Source organism: Canis lupus, chromosome 13 (assembly GCF_011100685.1).
Source record: "Canis lupus familiaris isolate Mischka breed German Shepherd chromosome 13, alternate assembly UU_Cfam_GSD_1.0, whole genome shotgun sequence".
In the NCBI taxonomy this organism is placed as follows: Eukaryota; Metazoa; Chordata; class Mammalia; order Carnivora; family Canidae; genus Canis; species Canis lupus.
Window position 1 is genome coordinate 23,620,810 of NC_049234.1, and position 26,990 is coordinate 23,647,799.

General features: G+C 40.1%; 1 protein-coding gene and 1 long non-coding RNA gene across 6 annotated transcripts in view; one reads left to right on the forward strand and one right to left on the reverse strand.

The window, feature by feature from the left end:
- The window catches only part of NSMCE2 (NSE2 (MMS21) homolog, SMC5-SMC6 complex SUMO ligase), a 213,177-nt gene that overhangs the window by 127,850 nt on the left and 58,337 nt on the right, over positions 1-26,990 (forward strand). The window lies entirely within an intron of this gene.
- On the reverse strand, positions 11,194-23,321 carry LOC111098547. Its single transcript, XR_005368624.1, has 6 exons — positions 23,184-23,321; positions 17,443-17,610; positions 14,975-15,070; positions 14,731-14,857; positions 12,521-12,600; positions 11,194-11,494 (listed from the first exon to the last, which is right to left on the reverse strand). It is a non-coding gene; the product is annotated as an uncharacterized LOC111098547 (long non-coding RNA).

The window sequence follows — 26,990 nt, forward strand, 5'->3', positions numbered from 1 at the left end:
AACAGTAAGCAGAGGGAGAAGAGAAAGTGTGAGGAGAGCATGATAAAGAGAGAAGTAAAAAATGAAGTTGGAAACAGTATATGGGAGACAGTTTATGCAAATCTTTGTCACTTGCTAAAGAATATGAATTTTATCCTGAAAGCACTGGTGTACATTGAATTGTTTTAAACAGAAGCAAATCATGATCTGCATCATGTTACATTTTGGGCAGAATGGCAGATTTAAGGAGAAGGGAACACTGAAGGCAGGAAGACTTTTTAAGGTACTAGTAAGGTGGTCATGGAGAGAAGGAATTCGAGAGATATTTGGGAGGTAGCAGCAACCGGCTGAATGGAAAAAAAATAGGAGGGAGAAAAAGAGACAGGACAGAGTCAAGGACAAGTTTGCAGCCAAAATACCCAGGGAATGGGGAGTGAGGGGTGGAAGAAGGGTCAGCCTTTGGCTATCTCTCCTGTGAGAGATTACAGAAGCTGAGTCATCCAAGGCTGATTCAGTCCCGGACATGAATCCTTACCTGTTCATCTTTGAAACCAAGCATGAAATAAATGGCTTTTGGCCTCTCTGAAACTGAGACCTTTGGAACAGTGCTGAATAGGTATGAATCCGGTTTCAGAGGCAGGAGCCTCTGAGTTTCTACATCAGGGTTCTGGAGGATGCATCCTTGCTTCTATTGCAGTAGGATACCCGTCCCATAGTGGTTTTCACTCGTCCTTTTTAGCAACTCTGTAATCCTCTGTTTTAACAGTTCACCCTGATAATGGTTATTATACTTACTACTTCATAACTTCAAAAAACCCAACAACATTGAGTAATTAGTCTGCATAATATACCTGTGTGTTAGTAGGTGATTATTGCCCCATTTTCCAGATGGGCAAACCCAGTGAGAGACTCAGTGAGCCACCTGCCTGAGGCTGCACGGCCTCATATTGACAGAGCTGGATTCTATATCTGCATTACCTTTATCTTATCACACCCATACTCTGTGCTCATTGTCAGTCTTAACTTATTAGATCACGTTTACCATTTCACTTACTCAGAAATCTCAGCATTCAGATACAGAAAAGGGCAGGCAAGATACAGGAAGGAGTGAAAGTGGCCAAATGACTCAGCCCTGCCTATGTGGAGGCGGGGAGGGGCCAGGAATAGGAATATAAGCAAGTCTTAACTCCAGTGTCTCCAGGGAAGGAATGCCCACTTTCCAATGGAGCAGTGACATCATTTCAGCCAACAGACCAGCCAGTCATTATGTCAGGGAGTCTCCTATGGCACTTTGGTGCAAACTGAACACTATACCCAGCAGTAAGAAAACGATTATTATAGAAATTGCCTCTGTGTGTATATATATATGTCTATGTATATGTTTTATATGTATATATAAAAATATATGGCTGTGTGGTATGATGCATAGAGAATTGACTTTGGACCTACACAGACCTGGGTTGAAATGCCTTCCAAGAGGGAGCTGGGTGACATTGGCTGGCTCCTTCTCCCACGGCTGTGTGGGAAAAGATCAGATGGTGACGTATGTCACCATTCCAGAGTGCAGACTGACAATTACTGCTCCATACACAGTTGCTGTTAATTTTATTCCCAAAGACAAGATGTAGTGCTGGAAGAGCCCTCTGACTTTTCTGCTAAATGACAAGAGCAGGTAAATTCAACTTTTGAGGAATTTACAGACTCTGATGAAAGGAGCCATTGAAACATTTCAATATTGAGTCAACGAGATGGGGTATCACCCCTGGTCTGCTGACAAATATGGGAAGGTAACTTCAGTAGGCCAGTCATCAGCGTGTGCCTTCCAAAACATTATAGTCATGTTACAGTAAACTTTTTATATTTGTTGCGTCACAAAGATTTATTGAAGCGATAAAAGTTATTATGGAAAACAGTGTGCAGTAACTATGGTAACAGTTATTTGATCTCTCAGTAATTAGCTAAGCATTTCGTTGCACAATACTTTCACAATGCCTTCCTGGTTAGTTCATTAAACAAAATTAGCTTTTGTTTCAACTGCCTTCCTACAGCGTCTCAAATTTGATTTTAGTTCAAAAGAATTGGAAAAGTGTATTTTAAAACTACCTTTCTGACTTCCAGCTTAGGGACCTATTTTGAGGTTGCAACTGGTTTTTATTTCATTCCTTCTTTAGACCACAGTATGATCGTGATTCCTCAGATGATCCTCCAAAGTGTGTCTCAGCTTAGTTGAGTGGGCTTAGAAATGAACAGGGTAGAGTTGGAGACGGGTTTCTTATTTCTGGCTCCCTTCCTGGCTCAGATTGCAGATTGAGGTCAGCTGATAGCTTTCCTGTGGCTTAGTTCCTATACCTGTGAAATTGGGTTGCTGAATTATAAATCTGAGAATCCTAAGATCTCATTAGTGGGGTCATTTCTGAAGGATATTTTGCAGTCTCCTGATGGTTCCTGCAGGGGACCTCCTGCAGCTGGTCCGTGCCCAGGTTTTCCAAAGCACCCCGTTCCAGGTGCCTCCTCTGCCTCATTCAGTATAACTCATGCTACGTTCAGGTACCTCTCCTTTTTCAAGGTGGAATGCGTTATAGATGATTCACCTCAGTGATGATGTCATTCTCCAAGGACTTCCAGAGCTCTTGAGACAAGGGTGTCTCAAACTGTGTTTAAGAAAGGCGTATCAGCTGTACACCCCCTCCCCACCCACCTCCACTATAAAGGTGAAGCTGAACCCATACATACTGTTTGGTAGATGGGAGGTCCTAACTATAAGGGAAGGCTTCAAGCATTCAAGATTGCAAAACAGAAAAATACTGAAAATGAAACAAAAAAATGTTTCAACTTACTTACTAAAAATGAGGCGGTTCTAAAGTAAGTTAGCAAAAGAGGATTTTTTAAAATTCAGTGCAAGTTCTTGTATTTATTTCATTTTAATTCCTGTTAATTTAGTGATTTTAAGTTCACTTAAGTTTTTAAAGACAGTACTAGCTTTTAAAAACTAGTTGGCTTTCTGATCTGTGAGTCAAGCACTTCTCTCGATTCACTGGATGTCACCTACCAGTTTTCAGTTGGGCAGGTGTTTACATATGGGCCATAACATTTCCAGTTTCCTGCATATTTATTTGCCTGATTAGATTGTTTTCTATGTAGGATAAAGGCTTGTTTAGTTTCACTGACTAGGGTTAAAAGAGAGGAAGGCAAATCATAAGCGTCTCCTAACAATAGAGAACAAACTCAGGGTTGAGGGAGGGAGGTGGGTGGTGGATGGGTTAAATGGGTGATGGGTGTTGAGGGCACTTATGATGAGCACTGGGTTTTGCATGGAAGTGATGAATCACTGAATTCTCCTGAAACCAATATTACATGGTATGTTCACTAACTAGAATTTAAATAAAAGCTGGAAACAAAAAGAATCTAACGATAAGAATCTATTTTGTTCTTGATTGGCTAAAAAAACGTTAAGACCAATCTGAAGAAAATAAAAATAACAACAAGCAGAATAAGTTATCATAGGTGACCTCATCACCTGACTCATTCCCCCACCCCCCCCCCCCCACCCCCACCCCCACCATCTTCCTCATTCCTGCCGCAATCCTATATGATTTTGGCATCTTCACTGAAAAGGCCCCTAAAACTCTTCACACTTAACTTCTCTTCCACATACTCTTCCCTTCTTCATAGAAGAATGTTTTTCTTTTACTGCATTTGGAAAAAAAAAAAAAATCGATGTTTTTTGCTGCAACTCTCATTGAGGCTTCTGTGAAACTTTCCCCAATTTCTCCCTCACGTCATCCTCTGTTCCCTAAGTCTCTCATGTCATTTGTGCCTAATTCTTGGGTACACTTAGTATAATTTGTGGTTAAAAATGATCTTCCCAATGAGCTGTGAACTCCACCAGCAGAGTTCCACTCTGTATTTCTCCCTGTATCTTTCTGCATAACATACAAGACCATGCCCATGGACAGCCAGCCAGCCAGCCAAACCAGTGGTTTCTCATCTCACCACTCCCTGACTTCTTAATTCTAGGCATTTGTCATTTTTATTTGCTGCCCAGCCCAGCCACACTGGATATTTACCTTCTAACTCCTTCCTTTTCTGTAGACCTACACAATTTCCTATGTATGGACCACCACCACCCCAACCCACTGTTACTTTCAGGAAAAGAGGAAGATAAGTACTGTTAATTGAGTACCCAATGTGTTTTAGGTACTTTACAGTGTATTTTAGTCATTCCCACAACCCTATGAGGTAAGTATTAATAACATGAGAAACTAAGGTTCAGAAAGATTAAATGGCACAAGAAGCTAATAATTGCAAGAGCTGTAATTTGAACACGGGACTCTGCCTCCAAAATGCAACCTTTTTCATTTTCCCAGTTCGTTGGCTCCATTTTCATGACTCAGCCTAACATGAATTCCACACTAAGCCAATTCATTAAAGCAGTCACCACCACCCTATGTTCCTCTGATCTCTTGGCCTTCTGCTGGGTCATTAGTCATAGGTCTGTGTCCCCCACTGGGTCTTCTGTCCTGCTCTTGTGCTCTAGGTGTGTGCTGAGGAAATGACACAGATTCTTCCAGATGTGACTCTTTACAAAGACAGTGCTTAATTTTGTGTAGACAGAGATTGCCCAATCTGCTGCTCACGTATCACCCCTAACTAACCCCTACAGTGTCTGTGATGGACATTGACATTTATGAGTTCATTTTCAATCTGGCCTTCCAGGAAGCCATTACCAATGATGAGAATTGCTAAAATAGATACAACCTGTTTGCCACTCTGCTCTACCCCCTACCTTGCTGTTGCTCTGTGGTTTTCCTACTCTTTGTTAGACTTAACCACTGAAGAGTAACAACTCCCTAAAACCTTCTTCCTCATTCCTGAAAAACTGAATGACTGGTTGCTCTCTTGACACACCTTTGCTTTTGCTCACATTGATTCTTCTATGTGGCCCACCTTCCTCCTATCACTGTAGAGTACTTAGTTATAGAATAGTCTCTATTATATATGTTTCATGAAGGCAAACTGGTGTGCATTGTCCTTCATTGTAGAGACAGTGCCTGGTAGAGTGTCTGACACATGGTAGAAGCTCATTTAAATAAAGGAAGGAAGGAAAAATGGAGGATGCATTCGACACAGGTAGTGTACTACAAAGGTAGTGTACCTTTGTTTATTTGATTCCTTACCCAGTGAAGTGAGTAATAGTATGCCAATTACAGATGAGCAAATGAAGCTTATGGTTACTCTACAAGTAAATGGACCTGCTCAAATGCTGTCTCTTCTGGAAAGCCTTTTATTATCCCTTCTGCCATGACCATAGCACTGCACAACTGTGGGAGACACCATTCACGTAGACGACAGTGTGAACGATGACCCCTGCCCCTGGTGTTGGTGCAGTTTGGTGGCTCTGGTGACAGCTTCCTCCTCCATGTTTTCATGGTACCTGAGGTCTTACAACAGTTTTCACACCTTGCCTTATGTGCTGTATGAAGATCCTATTTCCCCTCCCTTCCCGTTATGAATTCCTGGAGAGGAGAGAAAGTGCTTTCTTCGTCTATGTCTCGTGTTAGACCTATGCAAATTGATTGTGGAATGGCCATAAATTGTGTCTGCTGTTTTACTAAGTTGGAGCCTCTGAGACATGGATTGTCTCAGTATGTTTGATGTGATGTTGGGGCTTGGGCTCCGAAAATTAAATGTACTTGATATCTTTAAGATTGTCTGGGTTCTCAGTACTGTAGCCCAAGAAATGTTTGCTGGATATTAATTGATTGTAGTTAGATAATGATGCTCTTTATTGTTCTTATGGAGGGGAGGAAGCATGGATGTTTTGTTATTCTTTTATTTTATTACTTTTTTATAAATTTATTTTTTATTGGTGTTCAATTTGCCAACATATAGAATAACACCCAGTGCTCATCCCATCAAGTGCCACCCTCAGTGCCCATCACCCAGTCACCCCCACCCCCCGCCCACCTCCCCTTCCACCACCCCTAGTTCGTTTCCCAGAGTTAGGAGTCTCTCATGTTCTGTCTCCCTTTCTGATATTTCCCACTCATTTTTTCTCCTTTCCCCTTTATTCCCTTTCACTATTTTTTATATTCCCCAAATGAATGAGACCATATAATGTTTGTCCTTCTCCAATTGACTTACTTCACTCAGCATAATACCCTCCAGTTCCATCCATGTTGAAGCAAATGGTGGATATTTGTTGTTTCTAATGGCTGAGGAATATTCCATTGTATACATAGACCACAGCTTCTTTATCCATTCATCTTTCGATGGACACCGAGGCTCCTTCCACAGTTTGGCTATTGTGGACATTCCTGCTATAAACATCGGGGTGCAGGTGTCCCGGCGTTTCACTGCATCTGTATCTTTGGGGTAAATCCCCAGCAGTGCAATTGCTGGGTCGTAGGGCAGGTCTATTTTTCACTCTTTGAGGAACCTCCACACAGTTTTCCAGAGTGGCTGCACCAGTTCACATTCCCACCAACAGTGTAAGAGGGTTCCCTTTTCTCCGCATCCTCTCCAACATTTGTTGTTTCCTGCCTTGTTAATTTTCTCCATTCTCACTGGTGTGAGGTGTGAGGTGGTATCTCATTGTGGATTTGATTTGTATTTCCCTGATGGCAAGTGATGCAGAGCATTTTCTCATGTGCTTGTTGGCCATGTCTATGTCTTCCTCTGTGAGATTTCTCTTCATGTCTTTTGCCCATTTCATGATTGGATTGTTTGTTTCTTTGCTGTTGAGTTTAATAAGTTCTTTATAGATCTTGGAAACTAGCCCTTTACCTGATATGTCATTTGCAAATATCTTCTCCCATTCTGTAGGTTGTCTTTTAGTTTTGTTGATTGTTTCTTTTGCTGTGCAAAAGCTTCAGAAAAAAAGAGTGAAGGGAATTCCCCCCACTTAGGCAGAATAAGTGCCACATTCCTATGGAGACGTTGAGCAATTTTCGGGGCCCTCGGGTGGTACCAGGAAGAGTGTCTTGAATGCTCTGTCTTGGCTCTACTCTCAGGTTTACTTGCTACCCTGTCTCGTTCCTTTCGAGGATAGGCAGTTGGGGGCGGCACAGAAGGGAGAACAAAGTGCTAGAGCAGATGAAGCAAAGAGATGCCATGGCTAGGCCCTGGGAACTGTGCAGGAGCAAAGGAAGGCAGCCTTTCCATTGTTTGCTTTCCCGAGGCATGCCAGAACTGACCTTTCCACTTGCCCTTTACCTTGGGGGTGACTCAAAGTGCTGAACCATTGTTTTAAGTACTGATTATGCAGTGATCATGTGAACAATATGGAAGAGGTATTTCCTCAGCAATAAGCTTTGAACATTTAAAAGTTAGGTAGATTTTTGGTATGTTTTTGCTTCATTGAGGAATTCCCCTACCATCTTTTTCTTTTTTTTTTTTTTTTTTTTGATGTTCTTCTGTTTTTTGTTATGCCATGTAAAATTGGAGTCCCAGAAGCCGATTTGCTTTAACCTGTTCAAAAACTGCCAGAGACCTTATAGCTTTCACGAGTTGTGTATCATGTTGGTAGGCCAGTGCCACTGAAGGCTCTTACCTAATATTGTCTCCCTACTACCCACCTAGCAAGGATCTGGCTCACAGTGAGAACTTGGATGGGATTAAAAATGAGGCACACTCAGCTGGAGATCAGAGCCATAGTCAAAGGTGAAAATGTAAAGCATATTAACTATATTATGTGTTTGTATAGTTGTTATAATACATTAACTCTAATCACCATGGGGGAGTTTTGTTTTGTTTTGTTTTTTAAATAAGTAGATTCAGGTGATCTATCATCTCTAAGAGTTTAGAATTGCTGGTTAAGTACATATGGATTTTTCAAAGGAAATCATCAAAAAGGACATTCCACTCTTATTACAAAGCTATTTTAGGGGTAAATATTTTGATAGATGTGGTTCAGCGCACCTGGGAGCTGAGACATGGTTGAGCCCCAGGCAGTTAGCACAGATGGAGCCCTGAGATATATCAAGGGTTGTTTTTTGTTGTCACCCCCTCCCCACCCCTATATAGTGCGAATGGTTGATTGTGGCAGCATGAACATTAACATTTTCTACGCCACTGCCAGAAGAATAACTTCCTTGTGAAAACTAGTCTTACTATTTAAGAATGATAATGACCATGCTGACTTCTCACAAATAAATTTGTAATGGTGTATGTTAGGATACAAGCATTTTGTTAAATAAGAGTACTAATTAGAATCAAGTCACTAAATTAGTGTTAAGTAAAGGTCTGCTTAGACTTGTAGCAGATACAAGGTGAGTGTTTGGGGTTGGGGCATTTGCTGGTCATAAGGCAAAAAGAATGCATTAAGATGGGAAGATCGCTACTTTGATTTTTCTCCTTTTTTTGAAGAGTTGAGGCCCTACACAGACTTAAGACATAACTTATAATTTATTAAAATAATCAAGGACATCATCCAACTTTGTTGTTAGGAAATAAGCATGCACTTTTAAAACATTGGCTGCTTACCATCCTTGCCTATCTTCTTAGATAGGTTATATTAAGTGACATTTAAAAATTATTACACTTTTTCCTCTTTTGAGCTGAAGTCCTGTCTTCCATCAGCCTTAAAAAGTCTGTCCTTATGCAGGTGGCATTATTAGCAGAGGAATGACAAAGTAAAACCCAGCAGCCTTTGGTACTCTTCATCAATTAGCAAGAAATGGCTGGGATTGTATAACAATGAGCTTGTATTTTATTTGTCATTGTCTGTTTTCCTGGTGGAGCATAAGTTCCTTGAGGGCAGGAACCATCCTTCTGTCCTTCCTCATCTAGAGAGTATTTAATAAATGTTGAAGGATTCATTGCTAAGAAAGCGACAATTTTCTTTAATACCCCAAAGCTGTCAGCAAATGGTAAAGTTTTTGTTTTTGTTTTTGTTTTTTATAAGAAACCAGCAAGATGTCTTTATTAGCAACACAAGCAGGAGCTGTGGGGATGTGAGCTAGTTAAAGGAGTTCCACTGCCTCCGGCCTGCTTTTTGCTGGAAGCTGGTTCATTATAAACTCAGTCTTGTGTTTCTGCTAGAGGAAAATAGGTCCAAATATTCCCTCAGAGAGAGCCTGCATAAATTCAACAACTGAATTTGATTTTCCAAAGTGTGTTTCTAAACTGAGGAAATGTCCTTTTAAAACCATTTACCTAAAATGTTCTGTGATTGCAACATCTGCTAAGCCTATTATGTTCTTTTATTAAACAGTTTTATTGTTCTGTGTGCAAACTGCTTATTTGAAGCAATAAAGCCGAGTTGATTGCAGACTTTCTAACAAGTAAGAATTATTTTTTTAACAGTGAAAGAAACTGCGTATTTCCCATCACACATAGCATTAAAAAAAAATCCTATTCAGAAATGATCCCATTAACTTTATTTTTAAGTCTCTATTTGAATTATAGCTGATTATAATATAAAAAGTTACTGGATATGTTATTCTGGCAATACTTTTGACCCCTTACAGGTTTTTAGTTTTTTGCTTGGGACCCACCCAGATAGGAAAAAGCCCTTAAATGTCTGTAGATTATTTAAGGCATAGGATTCAACAGCAATCCACTGACTAATTGAGGAAATATTTTTCTTCATTACAAAATCCAAAATTTCAGTCATGACAAATCCCATTTTATACCAGTGTAGTTCATCTTTGACTATATTTGGATTATATAAACCTGTTTAATTTAATAATTGAAGACTTCTCTCAAATGCATATTGGCCTCTCTGCTTGCTGTGCTGCAGACCTGTATAGCACAGCTGCAGAGACCACAGAATTTTTCAGAAAGAAAACACTGCTCACCTGCCCAGTCAGCAAATGCAAATATCAACTTTTTGCTTACATCCTTGTGATAATTATGACCAGATTAAGATGGCTTTTTAAGAAAGATTCAGTGTTTTGCCCCATCTGTGTAGTACACAGCAAAACAACAGTATGGATCATTTGACCTGCATCCAGTGAAGGGATGCTGGCCTGGTTTGTAATTTTTGTGGTGGTGCTTAAAGCTGGGGACATTCTAGATTTGGAGACAACTAAACCAGGTTGAGTGAGCAATCAGTTTATTTTGTCATCTGAGGCAAAACAAAATCTCATCACTGAATGAATAAAATGTACTATACGGCCAGCCTGGCAGAGTCAACTGTTGGGTTAAAGCAATGATTCAAGAATCTTAGGATGTTGAGATGTACTTCCAAATATTCTTCTTCCCTTCCCTTCCCTTCCCTTCCCTCTATGTAGCTTTATAGTTTGCAAGCTCAGAATCTAATAGGGGCCAAGAAGGAAAGTAAATAGATATGACTGGTCCCATTGTAATTGGTTAGCTAGCAAGCAGATGCCCCATCTAGGGTCACGTGTTCCAATTTTTCTTGAGAAACTGGAAATTTGGATTTTTTAATGACATCTCTTAATGTTTAAATGTATTGGCTATTGATTAGAAACTTAAAGGCCATGCGTAGCTGAGTAAAACCAATCTACAGAATACATGTAGTTGGTCTCACTCCTTGAATCAAGAGTCATGACTTACCTTTTGATTTCAGGCTTTTGTCTCTTAATTTTAAACTGCAGCTATAACCTTGAGAAAATCTATATTTCAGTCTGTGTTGATGAAGACTCGGTAATTTCCATTGAGTTCCACTGACACACAGCTGCTGTGAATCATCTATATGTAATACAAGTGTACTTGGGCACTGGCGATAAAGCTATGCAGTCTATGCCCTCAAAGTATCTGTGGGCCATACAAGAGCAAAATGCCCTGACACCAGTGATTTGTGTCATATGTGACTGGCAGCTCCAGTGAAGAGCCATACTAGGCAACCCTAGACTTCTTGCAAATATCTCCTCCCCCTGAATTATGGCTGGAAACTGTAATGGTAGCAGCTGTCTATCCGGCATAATTGTTGAAAGAGCAAGTGAGAAAGCAAACTGCCTGAATTAGAATCTTGATTGTCTTCCTGACTGTTGTGTGACCTTTGGCAGATTATGTAACCTCACTGTGGTCTCACTTTCCACATCTGTGAGTGGAGATCATCATAATATCTACATTACAGAGTTATTATGATGATGGAATAAGATAACCTTATAGGTGGGGCTCTTTGCTCGATGCCCAACACACAGTAAATGTGCAGTACTGATTCACCACTGCTGCTACTGTTGTATTTGATTCAGAAAGCACTGAACTAAGAATCAAGAGAAATGGGTTTAGGCACCCATTCTGCCTCTTAGTAGCTATGACCTACTGGAAATCACTTAGCCTCTGTGAACATCAGTGAGATTCAGTTAATATGAAGATGAAGTGTAATTAAGTATTATAACACATAAAGAGATGCACAGATGAAAATTGCAGTTTGATGGTGGGGGCGGGCTATCAACATAACCACCTGGAGGAGGCACGCAGCCCTCGGGACACGGCACAGTTAACCTGTCAGCCACTGGGGAGGAACCTGAGGCCAGTATGCTCCTCTCTTGGTTTCTTCCACTCAGGCACACTGGGCCACAGCACAGTGTTAGAATAGTATTGGCTTTAAAATGACAAAAATACAAATTCACAGTGAAAATTTGACTTTTGGGTGCTCTCACTTTATTTAAAAAAAAAATACACCCTAAAGAGAGAAGACTTTCTTAATTTTATTTGCCTTGCTTTCGAAAAGGTCCCTGCTGTGGCTAAGACTCAGAGTGGCATGCCAATGCAGAGCCACGACTGTGGCCCACTGTGGGCACAAGAGGTTCTAGCAAGCGGCCTCAGATCTTGAGACCATCCAGTACATGAGTCCTTGTTTTAGAAATGAGGAAACAACTAGAGACATTCCAGCCTTGCCTGGTACCATTGAACCAGTGGCTGCCCGCAAGATACTTAGATTTGGGTGTTTTCAGGATTTCCAGCTGTTTCTTCTAACTTCCCACATGTTTGAAGACAGGTCATTCAAATCTGTTTTGGTATCTTTAAATCACTTAGGGAAAAATAATATAGTGGATATGGAAGTACTTAACAGAGTTCCTGTGCAGTGCTTGATCAATAGTCCTTGAATCTGAATCCAAAGAAAGGACTTTATTCTGTGATAATATTAGAATAAGTACTAACAACAACAAGATAATGTGTAGTGCCACAGTCCAGGGAGAACTTTATTTTTGTTTTGCGGGAAAAAATAACTTAATGCAACCAAATGAAAACAGATTGATCAAAACAATGAAAACTCTGATTCCTGTCTTTGAGCTTGGGGAAAGAGGGCCTAATTTGTACATATTCTTTTTATATCTAATGTAGCTAAATTGACTCAGAGATGACACCTGTGTAACTTATTTTTTAAAAAACCTTACTAAAATCCACGTCTCAGTAAGATTCTAGGAAAGAATTAGCAGCAGCTGTCCTCACATCTGCTTGAATGATGCAGTGTGAAAGGGATTCTAAATATAGTTGGGATTTGAGGCAAATGTACTTCTATGCTGTACTACAAAGTATCAATGGAACTAGATCTGAAGGAGCTTATCATTAAAATCACCTAAAACTAAAATGGTATGGTTTGCTCTGGCAAGCAACAAATATTTACCTTAAGCCATCTTTGTTAGCAAACTTGAAATATAGCTGGTCCGTTCCCACTTGCCAGATGGAGAGAAAGCTTATACAGAGCTTAGAGGAGTAAAATAAGTCACATCAGCACAAAAAAGTGGCTTTTTTTTTTTTTTAATAAGAAGCCTCCGTCCACTCGGTAGCTCAGAAATGGCTTTTTTCTATTTTCATCAGTTCCTGAATTTCATAGCACCTGAGTCAGTTCTCAACATCCACTCCTCCTTCCCTCTTTCCCCTCCACCTTTCCTGCCCTTTCCACCCCCCCTTCCTTCTTTCTTTCAACAAAATTATTATTAAATTATTTCTTAAATACACACTCTGTGCTAGATACTTGATTATACCCAGGGATCCCAACAAAAATAGGATCGACATAGTTTTTATTCTCAGAGTTTTAAAGTTCAAGTAGCATAATAGATTTTAAAATTTATATATTTTTTGCTTTCAACTAACATCTCTTTTTAAATTCAATTTCATTAAAGTTTTTTTAAGATTTATTTATTTTAGAGAGTGTGTACACATATACACGGGGACAGGGAGGGACAGAGGGAGAGGCAGAGAGAAACACAAGCAGGCTCTGCACTGAACATCGAGCCCAATGCGAGGCTTGATCTCAGAACCCCTAAGATAACAACGTGATCGGAAACCAAGACTCGATCACTCAACCGACTGCACCACCCAGGCACCCCATCAAGTGGCGTAATAGATTTTATACTTTAAACATGTATGTTTAGTTAACACTGCACCTGTAAAGCTCTCAGTGAGTTTCAACAAATAACAGCTGGATGTGAAAACAAGCTTCTGTGAATCCTACAACAACAGACCCAATATAACAGCTACCATTTCTTGAGCACTTACAATATGCCAGGATTTATCCACACACACATTCACGTGTGTGAATGCATACTTACACAGATGCAAACATGGTGTATGTAATCATTGTAACATTCTAAAGGTAGATGTTGTCATTCTCAATTTACAGATGAGGAAACTGAAGCTCAGTGAAATTGGGTTGTCTAAGGTTACATGGCTAATAAGTGGCTGAGGCATGATTCGAACTCGGATTTTCTTAACTCAGACTTGAGCCCTTAACCATGAGGATGTACCTGGGAGTCCTATATGTATAGTCTCCATCGTGCATTGCCTCACACTACTTCGAGGGATGGTGCCATGAGCAGCCCCAGTTTCCCCAGGCTCCAGTGCCTGGGATAACTCATTTGTATTCCCCTCTCAACACGTGACCCTCTGGCTCCTCAGGATTGCACGACTACCAGAAAATTCAAAGGAGTTAGTTATCAGTGAAAGCTGAAGATCTTTGCTTTAACACTTTCCTTTGTATTTACAATGGTAACCACAACAAAAACTATGTACAAGCAGTCTCTTCTAGCTTTTCCCAACTTTCTGAGACTTAAAATAACACCTTAATGTTTGCATCATGCACCATATATTTGCATCGAGCATTATATCTTACAAAGCACTTTCACGTCTGTGAACTTGCTCCAGCCTCACAATCTAGTCTGTAGCATGAATCACTTTGCTCCATTTTGTAAGTGAAGAAACTAAGGCCTACAGCAACAAAGTTGCCCAAAGCCAGTAGCACATCTCTAACAAACCTGTGACTCAAACTCAAATCTGACTCCCTTTCAGCCTCAGAAAGTCATATTTGTGCAGTGATTGTAATCCCATGGACTGAGGGGTCTGTTCTGTTGTTGGTTACAGATTCGGGAGATGCAGATGAGGGGATGAACCTTCTCTAATCTCATGGGGTTTTACTAAGCAAGTCAGAAACCTTCAGGGTTAATAAGATACGGAATTTGTCTCCTGTTCCCTGGTGTTGCTCCAAGCCCAACACCACTGCTTCCTGCCTGCTACTACTACTTTCCAGAGATACTTGGCCTTGGGATGCATATTGCTTGACAACTCTCCTGGCTAGAGATGATTAGAAGTGAAAACTTGTTAAAGTAGGTTACCTCAGGGGCACCTGGGTGGCTCAGTTGGTTGAGCCTCCAACCCTTGATTTCAGCTCAGGACATGATCTCAGGGTCCAGGGATCAAGCCCCTGTGTTGAGCTCCATACTCAACAGGGAGTCTGCTTGAGATTCTCTCCCTCTGCTGCTCCACCTACACATGCACTCTCTTTCTCTCTCATAAATAAATAAATAAAATCTTTTTTTATAGGATAAAGCAAATTACCTCATTAGGACAGCTTTCTCCAGGACCATTTCCTTGAGTTATGTCCTCTCACCAATATCATTAGTCTTTCCATATCTGCTGGCTTTCCTTTCAGCCTGGAAACCCACTCAAGTGTTTCCATCTTTTCCTTTAAAAGTATTGATAATGAAGAGAGAGAGAGAGAGAGAGAGACCTGCATCAACTGATGCCTCTTCTCTCACTTCCCCTTTTTTCTGCAGCCTTCTTAAAAGAGTGGTCTGAATACCCAGGGACCGTGTCCTTTCTTCCATTCACTCCTTCATCATGGCAGCCTGATTTTTCCACTGCTCCAATGAACCCTCTCTGGACGGTCTCCAGTGATCTGCAAATCGCAAAATTTTTCAGTCTGTATCTTAGCCAAGTATCTCTGCTTCATTTAAAATGGACTACTGGGGACACCTGGTTGGCTTAGCGGATGAGTGTCTGCCTTTGGCTCAGGGCATGATCCCAGGGTCCGGGAATCAGGCTCCCTGTGAGGAGTCTGCTTCTCCCTCTGCCTGTGTCTCTGCCTCTCTCTGTGTGTCTCTCATGAATGAATTTTTAAGAATCTTTAAAAATAAATAAAATAAAATAGACTACTGAATGCTCCTAGAAACTCACTGCTCCCCACTTCAGCTCCTTTGTGAGCTTCTACTATTTTTCAAGGATTCTGCTTCTAGCCAATTGGCCTCTTTTTACACTGGTTTTCTCCTTTTTTCATTTTAGTCATCAGAACTTCAACTTCCACCCCCTGTTTGTGCTGCTGAGCGAGATCCCTAGCCATAATCCTATTTTTTTGTGTGTGGAGTTTTTTTGTTTTTACTTTTTTACACAGCTCTTCAATTCTGTTTTGTTTTGTCGCAAGTTTTTATTTAAATTCTAGTTACTGGGCAGCCCAGGTGGCTCAGCGGTTTAGCACTGCCTTCAGCCCAGGGCGTGATCCTGGAGACCTGGGATCAAGTCCCACATCGGGCTCCCTGCATGGAGCCTGCTTCTCCCTCTGCCTGTGTTTCTGCCTCTCTCTCTCTCATCTCTGTGTTTCTCATGAATAAATAAATAAAATCTTTAAAAATAAATAAATAAATAAATTATAGTTACTTAACATATAGTGTGTAATACTGATTTTAGGGTACAATTTAGTTTTGCTTTTTTTTTTTTTTTTTAAGATTTTGTTTATTCATGAGAGACACAGAGAGAAAGAGGCAGAGACACAGGCCGAGGGAGAAGCAGGCTCCCTACAAGAAGCCTGATGTGGGACTCGATCCCGGATCCCAGGATCACACCCTGGGCCAGAGGCAGATGCCCAACCACTGAGCCACCCAGGAGTCCCTAGAGTACAATTTAGTAGTTCATCACTTACATGTAACACCCAGTGCTCATCACAAGTGCCTTCCTTATATGCATCACCCATCTAGCACATCCCCTACCCATCTCCCTTCAGAAACCCTGTTTGTTCACTATCATTAAGAGGCTATTTCTTGGTTTGCCTCTCTTTTCCCCCCATGTTCATTTATTTTGTTTCTTAAATTCCACTTAAGAGTTAAGTCATATGGTATTTATCTTTCTCTGATTTGTTTCACTTAGTGTAATGTACTCTAGCTCCATCCATGTCGTTACAAATGGCAAGATTTCATTCTTTTCACTGGCTGAGTAATATTCCATTGTACATATACCACATCTTCTTTATCCATTCCTCAGTCAATAGGCACTTGGGCTCTTTCCATAACTTGGCTATTATTGATAATGCAGCTATAAATACCAGGATGTGTGTACCCCTTCGAATCAATATTTCTGCATCTTTTGGGCAAATACCTCATAATGTGATTGCTGGGTCATAGGGTAGTTCTGTTTTTAACTTTCTGAGGAACCTTCGTCTGTTTTCCAGAGTGGCTGCACCAGGCCATAATCCTGTTCTTATTACTTCTCTTTCCACTTGGATGTGGCTGCGCTATAGTTTCAACATGACCTTTTTTCCTTCCAAAATTAGTTCTTCCTTTTGCAATCTCTGTCTAAGTTATTGGATCATCCACTCAAATGAAAAACCTGGAGTCATAATGGACTAACCCCCTCCTTTGCCCTTCGTCATCCCATTTCAATTATATTGCTTCTTAGCTATTTCTCAAATCTGTCCTCTCCCTGTACCCTGCTCCTTTTTCCTGCCTATTGTTAACTTATGTTTTCCCCTGTTCTAAAATGCCTCTCTCACTGTTGTTATTGTGCACATGGCTAGTGTGTTCTTATTCATTCTTAAAGACTCATTTCGGGTTTAATTGTCCCTTGATTTATATACAAGTGTCCTCTTTAACCCTCTCCAGATGCCACATATTTGCCTTCCCCACTAGGCTGAGCTTCTTTAGGAAAGTACTGTTCCCTAGTCTTACTCAATCTGTGTACTCCCAGGGACTAAAAAAAAGTACCTAAAACTTACTAAGTTCTCAATAAATATTTGTTGAGTTGAATCAGAATTTCTAGAGTTATCAGAACACATGAAAAGCTTTGGAAACAGGAGCTTTAGAGGAAAATATAGGCAATTCTCCAAAGCATCTTGTTCGCACAGCTGTTTTACTGGATATTAACATGTAGACCCTCTTCTGCCTCACACAGTGGCCATGCACCTGAGCATTATATGCTCCTTTCTCATCAGATCTGTGTCTGCCTCTGCTCTTACTCTGCCTACCTCCTGCTGATTCTCTAGGACTCAGCCCAAAGGCTTACCTCAGGATAGATTAGATGCCTCTCATCCGTACTGGTATCTCTGGCATGGCACTTATCAGAGCATGGCATGACCGTTTCCTGTTTCCTGTCTGTCTTTTCCAGTAAACGGGGCTCTTTTAGGACAGAGACCAGGTCTTACTCCCCTTACATCCACAGTGCCTGACATATCTGTGAGGAATAAAGAAGAAATACGCTTTAAAAAGTAGCAGATGTTTATGGGTGTACTGTTACAGAAATCTCTAGAGTATATCAACTATAAAGCTTAAGTAGAAATGTAACATAAATATTAATGTGAAGCTTAAGTTCCTTTTCTTGAGTAGGACCTTAAAGCCACGTATTTTAGGTGTGTTCAGATTCTGATGGCTCCAGTTAACAGTTGTTAATCAGACTAGCCGATCAATTTACTGAGCTGAAATCAAAGCTTCCATTATCAAAGCCTTTTTGTTTATGAATACAAACACAGCATTGATGTTTATAAGAAGAATTAGTTTCTTCCCTGAATGTTAACTAGCCACAAAAGATGGTGTACACATGTGATAGTGTTTTTCACAGAGTTTAAAGAATGTTGGCCTTTGATGTTCTGCCCTTGAATAGAAATGAGTCTGCATTATAAAATCACCAGTGAGGAAACATGGAAACTTCTAGGCAAGCACCTGAGAAGCATTGCTAGTTTCCCAAGTATTAAAATCCAACAGATGCAATGTTTATAACCTAGGGGGGGAAAGCTACATTTTTTGGTGATAGTACATATGTCTTACACTATGAAAATGAGTGAGATTAAGTAGAATTGTTAATAATTCATATCAAATAGAAATGTCTTATTTAAGACATGATGGAAAACATAAGACACTAACAAAAAAGGTTTAGGGGAAAAAAAGAGAGAGAAAAGCTATAAAATACAGGTGTCTCATGAGAAAAGAGATTTGAACCAGCATATGAAATGGGCTTTCAGGTCTTTCTCAGACTATAAAATCTCTCATCTTTACTTCTTTCCATGACTTGCTTCTTTTGTCTCTGTCTTTACACTTGTGTTCTCAGTTTCCCCGGCCATCTGGCAGGAGATGACCACTGCGTAGCACTCTAGGTTATAGATCCTCTTTCAGTTCAACTAAAGAGCTCAGACTAAATTAGAATCTCTTAGTTCCAATTCCATTGTCAGAAGAGAGAAGTTGGTTGATGCAACATAGGTCAGATAGGTCAGTAGTCCACTGTGGTCCAAGCAATTGTGGTGAGGGGACAGAGCCAGGTGATATAAATATGGTTACATTCACACACGTATAAATGCAAAAGAGACAGTTCTCAGGTAGGTTGAACCACCATGAGCTGGACAGACAGCCCACTACCACCTAAAACCAGGGACACATGAAGTGAAAAGTACAACGTATGATTTATCCCGGTATATATTATTTATAGGCTTATTGTCTGTTTCCTCCACCTAACTATAGGCACCTTGAAGCTAGATACCATACCTTATTTATCTTTAATTCCTTAGTATCTGGAGCAGTGCCTCACAATAGGCATTCAGTAAATATTTATTGGATGAACAGAAACAGATATAAGCTCTGCCTTCCTGGGAATTACAGTCTGGTAATGAAAGCAGTCAGTTAACAAGTATATGTTTTATAGCTATAATTGTAGTGAATACTAAAAGCATTTTTAAAAGATGAGAGAAAGGAGGAGTTACTGAGTAAGAATAGAAACTTTCAGAAGGTAGTTGATGGCATTAAAATGCAAGGTAGCTGTATTGACTTTGATTATTCATCCCAAGAGCCTGGAGATAGTAATCATAAAAGATTCCTCCATTCCATTTATAAATTGAATACCAAAAAATTGATTTATATTAAATACATGAGCTACTAAAAGATTACTATAAAGAGCTACCTGAAAATTATAAATTAATGTAATTCATGTGTACTGGTATCTTTTAATTTTTATCTGACAGTTTTAAATTGGCTGACTTCTAGCCCAGAGCTTGATGTAATTATAAAATAATTCTCTGAGATAGTGAATGATGAATTAAGTGCACAGTAGCAGATATACTTTGCCCAGCTCTGCAAAGAGATCTGGATTGAGATTACAAATAACACAATGCAAAACACATGTTCTCTGAAAAGGAATGTGGCAAGATCAGATGGTTCACCAGGATGTGTTTCGTCAGTACAATGGAAAGGATGTATCCAGTGATCTTGGTGATAGTAAAAAAAAGACTAAAGGCAAAAGGATTTAAGAAATGTGTTTCATTTGGGGCGCCTGGGTGGCTCAGCCGGTTAAGCATTCTACTCTTGGTTTCGGCTCAGGTCATGATCTCAGGGTTGTGAGATTGGGCTCCATGTCAGGCCCCACATCAGGCTACGCTGCGCTCAATGGGGAGTCTACCTGGGGATTCTACTCACACACCTATGCTCTCGCTCTCAAATAAATAAATCTTAAAAAAAAAAATGTGTTTCATGAGTGTACTTGTTGCCAATATGTAGCAGAGATAGAAGTATTCTAGGAGCAACCCAGATCACCTAACCAATAATCAACAAAGCTTTGACCTAGCTATATTCATTAGAGTAAGTAACAGGAGCTTCTGTATAAACAACCCCCAAACCCCAAAACACCAGAGGCTTATTACTGTGTATTTTTCCCTACACAAAGTCCAATGCAGATAGGAAAGGAGGGGGTGAGGTCTGCTCTATAAAGTTATTCAAGGACCCAGGCTCCTTCAGTCTTGTGGCTTTCTCCTCCTGTGTTACAGGGAAGGCTGGGAAAAAGGTATAGTTAGAGGGAAGAAGAGAATGTGCATATGTAAGTATACTATCTCTACCACGCTAGCAGTACATAGATTCGAGAAGCTGTGGGAAGGGAAATATTGTATAAAAGGCCTTTGTTTTCAAAAGAATTTTGTTGATAAAATTTGAAATGATTTCACACAAGTTGTCTTTCAAAAAAAAGTTTCCATTCCAAAAATGGAATTTAGGAAATGTCTCTCAGAAGCCTCTTACTACTGGTAATATTGCTGACCTCTACAAACCTCCTGTGATTCCCTGTCAGTGATGGAAAGTCCACAAGAAAACTAAGAGCATACAGATTCTGAAAATTACTGGTCTCTGATCCCAGAGGTGATAGTTCTTTTCCTCTCATACGTATCAAAGAGTACCCTCCTCTCCTCCGAGAGGGTTCTGCAACATGAAAAACAAAATTTAAATGTTGGTAGGCTGTATTTGTCGAACACTTCCTTTAGTCTAGAGTCGCATTTCCCAACCAGGAATTGAGGAAAGAGTATATTTTTTATAGGTTTTACTTCAATTTGTCCCAGTGGGCCTGGTTTATATCTGATAACATGTGATCCTCTCTAATAACAATGGCTGTCTATGCCTGAGATCTGTGTTAGGGATTCGTGTAAGTTCTACTACACTGATGGCTTTTACCACTGAGTATATATATATATTCATATTCCAGGCACATCCTTCCAAGTGTTCTGCACCCTCACAGAAATCTCAGTAGTGTGTGTTAGTATTATCCTCATTTTACAGGTGGTGAAACAGAGATGGTACAGAAGCATCTGTGCTCTGAGGTACAGAGATGCCATAAAACTTGCACCAAGGTTGAGCAGCTAATAATGCATAGCAGAGGTTGAATTTAAACCTAGGCAGACTAGCTCTAGAAGTCATCCTCCTCAACACCAAGCTATATGTAGTCTAACAAACCAAGGGACCACCTGGGGATTCCCTGGCGTTAAATATCAGAGAAACAGAATGCTGCCTTCCTTGTACTCTCCAGGATCTTGTCAATTAATCCACATGAGAAGTAACTCCTGCCCAGGAATTTTCAGATTTTATCAAGGGAGATACACACAGGGCAGTTGAAGAGCATGAATCTTATTGTTGTAACCAGAACTAAGATTTGAGGAACATAATTGCATTTCAGATGGCCCAGATTGAGTTTGGCAAGTAGCTGTTAGTTTCTGATCAGCTGTCCCCAAACAGGGCAAAGTATTTTTGGTTTGATTTTAATTACTGACTCTAGTTGGTTATTTTTGGACATGTATTAAATTGAATGGAATAAATAAGTGAGCATCTACTATGTGGAAAACTCCATGCTACTTACTATAGGGAATACAGAATACAAACAAGAGGAAAATTTAATCATCAGTGTACTGATTAGTGGAAATAGGATTATATCAAACACTAGTGAGGTCGCTGAAACTCTGGAAGACCCTTCTTTAGTTCTTGAGCCTTTAGCTGATAGGTCACACACTGAATGTTGTGAAGGAGGATGGCATTAGGATCCCCAAAGAAGCAGTCCTTGCTTTAGTTAAGTGATCCCATTTCCTTCTATCTCATGTGTTAATATCCCTTTTCATAACTACTTTATTGAGATATAATTCACATACCATAGAGTTCACCCATTAATAGGGCACAATGAATGGTTTTTAATATATTTACAAAGTTCTATAACCTTAACTGCAGTCAATTTTAGGATACTTTCAAAGAGAACCCTATATCCATTTGCATTCCTTTCCTATCTACCTCCCCCCCCCCCTCCCGTAACCACTAATCTACTTTCTGTCTCTGGATTTGTTTATACTGGACATTTCGTGTAAATATGCATATGTGCTCTTTTGTAACTGGCTTCTTTCACTTAGCATGTTTTCAAGTTCATCCATGTTGCCGCATGTACCAGAACTTCATTCTTTTTCATCCTGAATAACATGCCATTGTATGGATATACCACATTTTATTTGAGTTGTGTCTGTGTTTTGGCTGTTATTAATAATTCTGCTATAAACATTTGTATACAGGTGGGCATATGTTTTCATTTTCATTTCTTGTGGTATTTGTCTGAGAGTGCAGTTGCTGGGTCATTTGGTAACTCTATGTTTATCCTTTTTAGGAACTGCCAGACTGTTTTCCAAAGCGACTGCGCCATTTTACATTCCCACCAGCAGTGTGTGAGGGTTCCAATTGCTCCACGTCCTCGCCGACACTTGTTATTATCTGTCTCTTTGATTGTAGCCATCCTAGTGGGTGTGAAGTGGTATCTCATTGTTTTGATATGCATTTCCCTGATGGATTAATATTGTAATATTTATTTTGCCAACCTAAATCAACAGCTTCGCTCTTATACTTCCTTAAGCACAAAATGGAAAGAAACTGTCTTACTTTACTGGGTTGACTTTCTCAAACAAACCATAGTTCTGTACAACAAGACAAATGTCGCTACGAGGTTAGAGTTATACCTGAAAGAACACCAAGTAGACTGACATGGAGTTAAGATTATGGACTCATCTGGGAAATTTGTTTTGCAGCATGAATTCATTCACAGTGTTCTGAGGCCTTTATCTAAGCTACTCGAGTACTATTATGCGACATTTACTGGATAATCCAGACCGCACTTGGGTTAAATCGACAGAGTGATGTCACCCAGTAAACACTTGAAAGTGGAGATGTGTGTCTCTTCTAGTTCTATCAGTTGAGATTAGCCATGGTTCACAGCACAGCGAGCTTTTTCTCCTCTGTGATCCATCAATCTGTGTCTTGTCCTGGGCCAATAATCTGTCACCTGAAACTACTTAAAATAGGTTGGACTTTCTTAAATGCCGCGTTGCTGTGATGACTTCGGGTTTTGGCTGCAGAAGAGAAAGCACTTTTAATGACTTTTGTTTGCCTCCAATATATCCCTTGTTTCCAGGACAAGCTGTGTGATTTTTAGCTCCCTCGCTTATATACCTAGAATTTATTCTGTACCAGCTGTACCTTCCATCTTTTTCCCTTGCGGAGGCTTCCAGTGTGCTTCTCTTTGTGTTTCTGTCAAGGGAAGAGAAAGATCTGGGGCTTAGAAGAGGTGTCAGAGTTCCACCATCTTGATTACACCAGCTAGCAAGTGTGTACAAAGGGCCTGCACAAAAAGCCGTTTGGTGAGAAAAGGAGAAAATAAAAAGTTGATCAGAATTCAGAGGATGTTTTCTTCAGAGAAAGTCTCAAGATCTAGAGAACATCCCTCAAAGGAGACCCTAATGGTAGACTGGTCATCCTCCCTGACCCACAGAGAGAATGCCCACCCAGATCCATGGCCTCTACACCTCTGTCTCCAGTAAGCCCAGCTTTGAGAAGGTCTGGGAGGGGTGAAGTAAAGAAGGAGAAAGAAGAGTGGATAATTAATCCCTTCATGATATATCATCATATGTTCTGCCTTCTTTACTCCTTTCAATATGTATTTATATAGCTAAGTTTGGCAGGGATGGGGGGAGGTGGTATTGTTGGAAGAATCAGTTAGGTTTATGGGAAGAGCTTGAATTTTGTCTCTCCAAAAGAGAGGGTAGGTAATAACTTTATACATTTACAGAACTGGTTTTGATTGGGTTTTTTGTTTTTTGTTTTGTTTTTTGCTTCAGTAAATTATTTTGAACATTCTGTTAACTAAAATATTATTTTGGTTATCACTTCATGACTCAGTGATCATTGTTGCCTCTAACAAAGATCCTAAACTACTGTACAACCCTGACACATGTGCCTTTAAATTCATCAAAGAAGAACTCAATGGTATTTACTAAAATATTAGTAAGAATTATAGTTCATATTCTTATTTTTGTAAAATGATTAGCCCTTCAGTAATAATTAGAAAAAAATCATAATTAGCCCTTACTGAGCAATGACTGTGTAGGACATTGACTAATAGCTTTGCATTGGTTATCTCGCTTCATAATTCTTTCTCTAGACCTTTGGAATAGGTACTGTTATTATCCCCATCCTATAACCTGAGATTTAATGACATTTAGCACTTGCCTTATCCGGAGCTTACACCCTTAGCCCCACAGGCAAACAACCTTCCTTGTGTATGTGGCATACCTAATGCATAGCCCCGCCTCTCCTCTATCCTCTCACAAATGAGAAATAGAGGAGTGGTAGGACACAGAATATGGATGACAAAATGAATGCATGAGAGTTAGCACACTTCAACGAGCAGAGCAAATTAAGTTTTGCTGTGGTAGAGTTTTTACTTTTATTTTTGTCATGGTAGTTTTTGTTAAAGCTTTTAAGGTTTCCTTTTCCTCCTTCTTACTCTTGCACAGAAACATGAGGCAGAAACTGCTGAGGAAAGGCCCCAGGCTGATTATTCCTGTAGGAAAATGGCCAAGATGTATATTCCATGGACCAACAATGAATCAGAGATGTTGCTTGTTCTTTTCTGTTAAGAAATCAGAATAAAGAAAATTGCTTATACCAGTTTTCCTTCAGAAAACCAAACACCTCTGATGACTTATTTATCATAGAAGATGGAATATATTTAGAAATCCAGGAAGTATTTGCTTTCTCATCGCAAGGATAAAGTTATTCATAGTCACTTGTTCAACTAAATTGCTCTTAATCACTTCCCCGGCCATTTTACTGTGAGATATCCCCAAACCAGTGAATGAATTCATATCACACACACACAGTGCCTACATGCCCATCTTTCACAGCCTCTGTATCATACTTCTCATGCCTTTTGTCAAGGTAAGTGTCTGAGTGTAATGTAACGAAAGGCAGGTAGTTCTAAATGATGGAGGTGATATCAGTCATTAACATTTTTTTTGTGTCCTTTAATGCCTGCGCTAACACGAACACTTCCTCCTGGCCTGAAACACAGTGAAAACTGGGGTGAGATCTTGATTCACAGACATGTGTCATTTGCTGACAATATGCAAAGCAATTACGCTTGGAGATACTACTGTGTGCGCTTCATAATATTAACCCTTGATGTGGAAGAAAAAGCCTAGGCTTTGAAGTTGGATAAGAACAAAATAATGCTGACTGGATGCCAGGCACTTTATATAAGTGAACTCATTAATTCTGACCACAGCCCTCTGAAGTGCATACTGCTAATATCTCCATTTGACGGAGGAAAAGATTGAGTCACAGAGTTAAGAAACTTGCTCAGTATTACCCGGCCAGTAAGGGTCGGAGCCAACAACTGAAACCAGGCAATCTGGCTGCAGAGAACCTGCTGTCTCTCCCTTGGCTACACTGACTCAGCCAGAGCTTCAAATCCTGCAACTGCACTTGATTAGCCAGGCAATGCAGGGCATTTCCTTGAACTGCCTTTCCTTTCGTTTCCTCGTCTGTAAAATGGGCAAGGTTATTATGAGAATTAAAATGGAATACCACTGAATATGACCAGTAGTTCTCAACATCTGTGCTTCTTTCCTTTTTTTGTTTAAATTTAGGCCCCATCCGAACCTCTGATTCATTTAAATACTTTGTGGTATGTGGTTTGTTGTCACCGATTTGAGACTTATGTCGACGTTGCTTCAGAATAGGCAGGTTTTTTTTTTAATTAATCTTCTTGATAACTACAAAATTCAGTACAGCATTAAGTCAGCATTGATAGGATTAAGTTTGGGGTGATATTAAAGAGTCTGACTTCATAAATCCCATAGGGGTTGTTTCTCAGATACTTCAAATGCACTCTGTTACCTCTTTTATTGCTGAAATATTTATCTGCGTGCATGCTCAAGGCAGCACATTTCATGAATAGCTGATGCTAGTAAAAAGGAATGTGTTGTTATTCTCTCTGTATGTGCTGTTTCTTTACTGAGACCCAGTGGACTATTCTAAAAGTAGACTCTCAAAAATATTAATAGCATCACCTACAAACATTGTACATTTTTAAATCTGTACACAGTGGGACTCAAGAGGTTATAAATATTCTGGTTGATACCGGCTTTCTTATCATTACATGTGTTGGCTGAATCAAAAGGAGGTAATTTGTCATCGTGCAGTGCTTCCTTTCTCTTTCAAAGAGAAAGGAAGAGGCTTATGGAAAATGTAACGACTCCTTTAATACATATATTTCGCAAGAAATAGAGGTGACTAATTTCACTGAGAATAGTTGGTGAGCTTTTGAGTGTATGGCAAGAGAATACCATGCAGTTTGAGGACTGTGACTCTGATTACATAATTTTGGCTTTCTTAAACTGGAACCTGGTCACTTTAAGGGCTATGCCATTTACTTCTCAGTCTGAGTCAGACCACAGATGACAGGGCAGATTCGGAGATCTAAGAGGTTGTATTACCTCAGTAGGGTGGTTATGTTCCATTCAACAGTCATCTGTTGAGCACCTCTCATTCACTAGGCTTTGGGGATACAAACACACAATGGACACTGTTCCTGCCTTCCAGTCTGTGGTCTGTAGGGCACTAGGAAGACACAGGGTGCTTTGAGAGAGGAGATCACCTAATCTAGCCTGAGAGTGCGAGGCAGGAGATTGATGGAGGGGCTGTCTAGGAAGGCTTCCTGGTGGGAAGAATGCTGAGATGAGTCTTACAGGATGGATTGATGTGAGCAAGGTAAAGTAGGGATGGGAGGGCATTCCAGCTCGTGTCTGTATCCTCTTGAGCAGTTTTTTAATCATCCTACCTAACCAGCAGCAGCAGCAGCAGTAGCAGTTCCAAGTAATGTCCTGTCTGACCCACTGACTTCAAATCTATTATTATTTGTTCAAGAAAAGATTCATTTCTGTGTCTTAATGATTAGCTGGTTCTGTGAGATACAAGTTCTAAGGGAAACAACAATAACAAAAC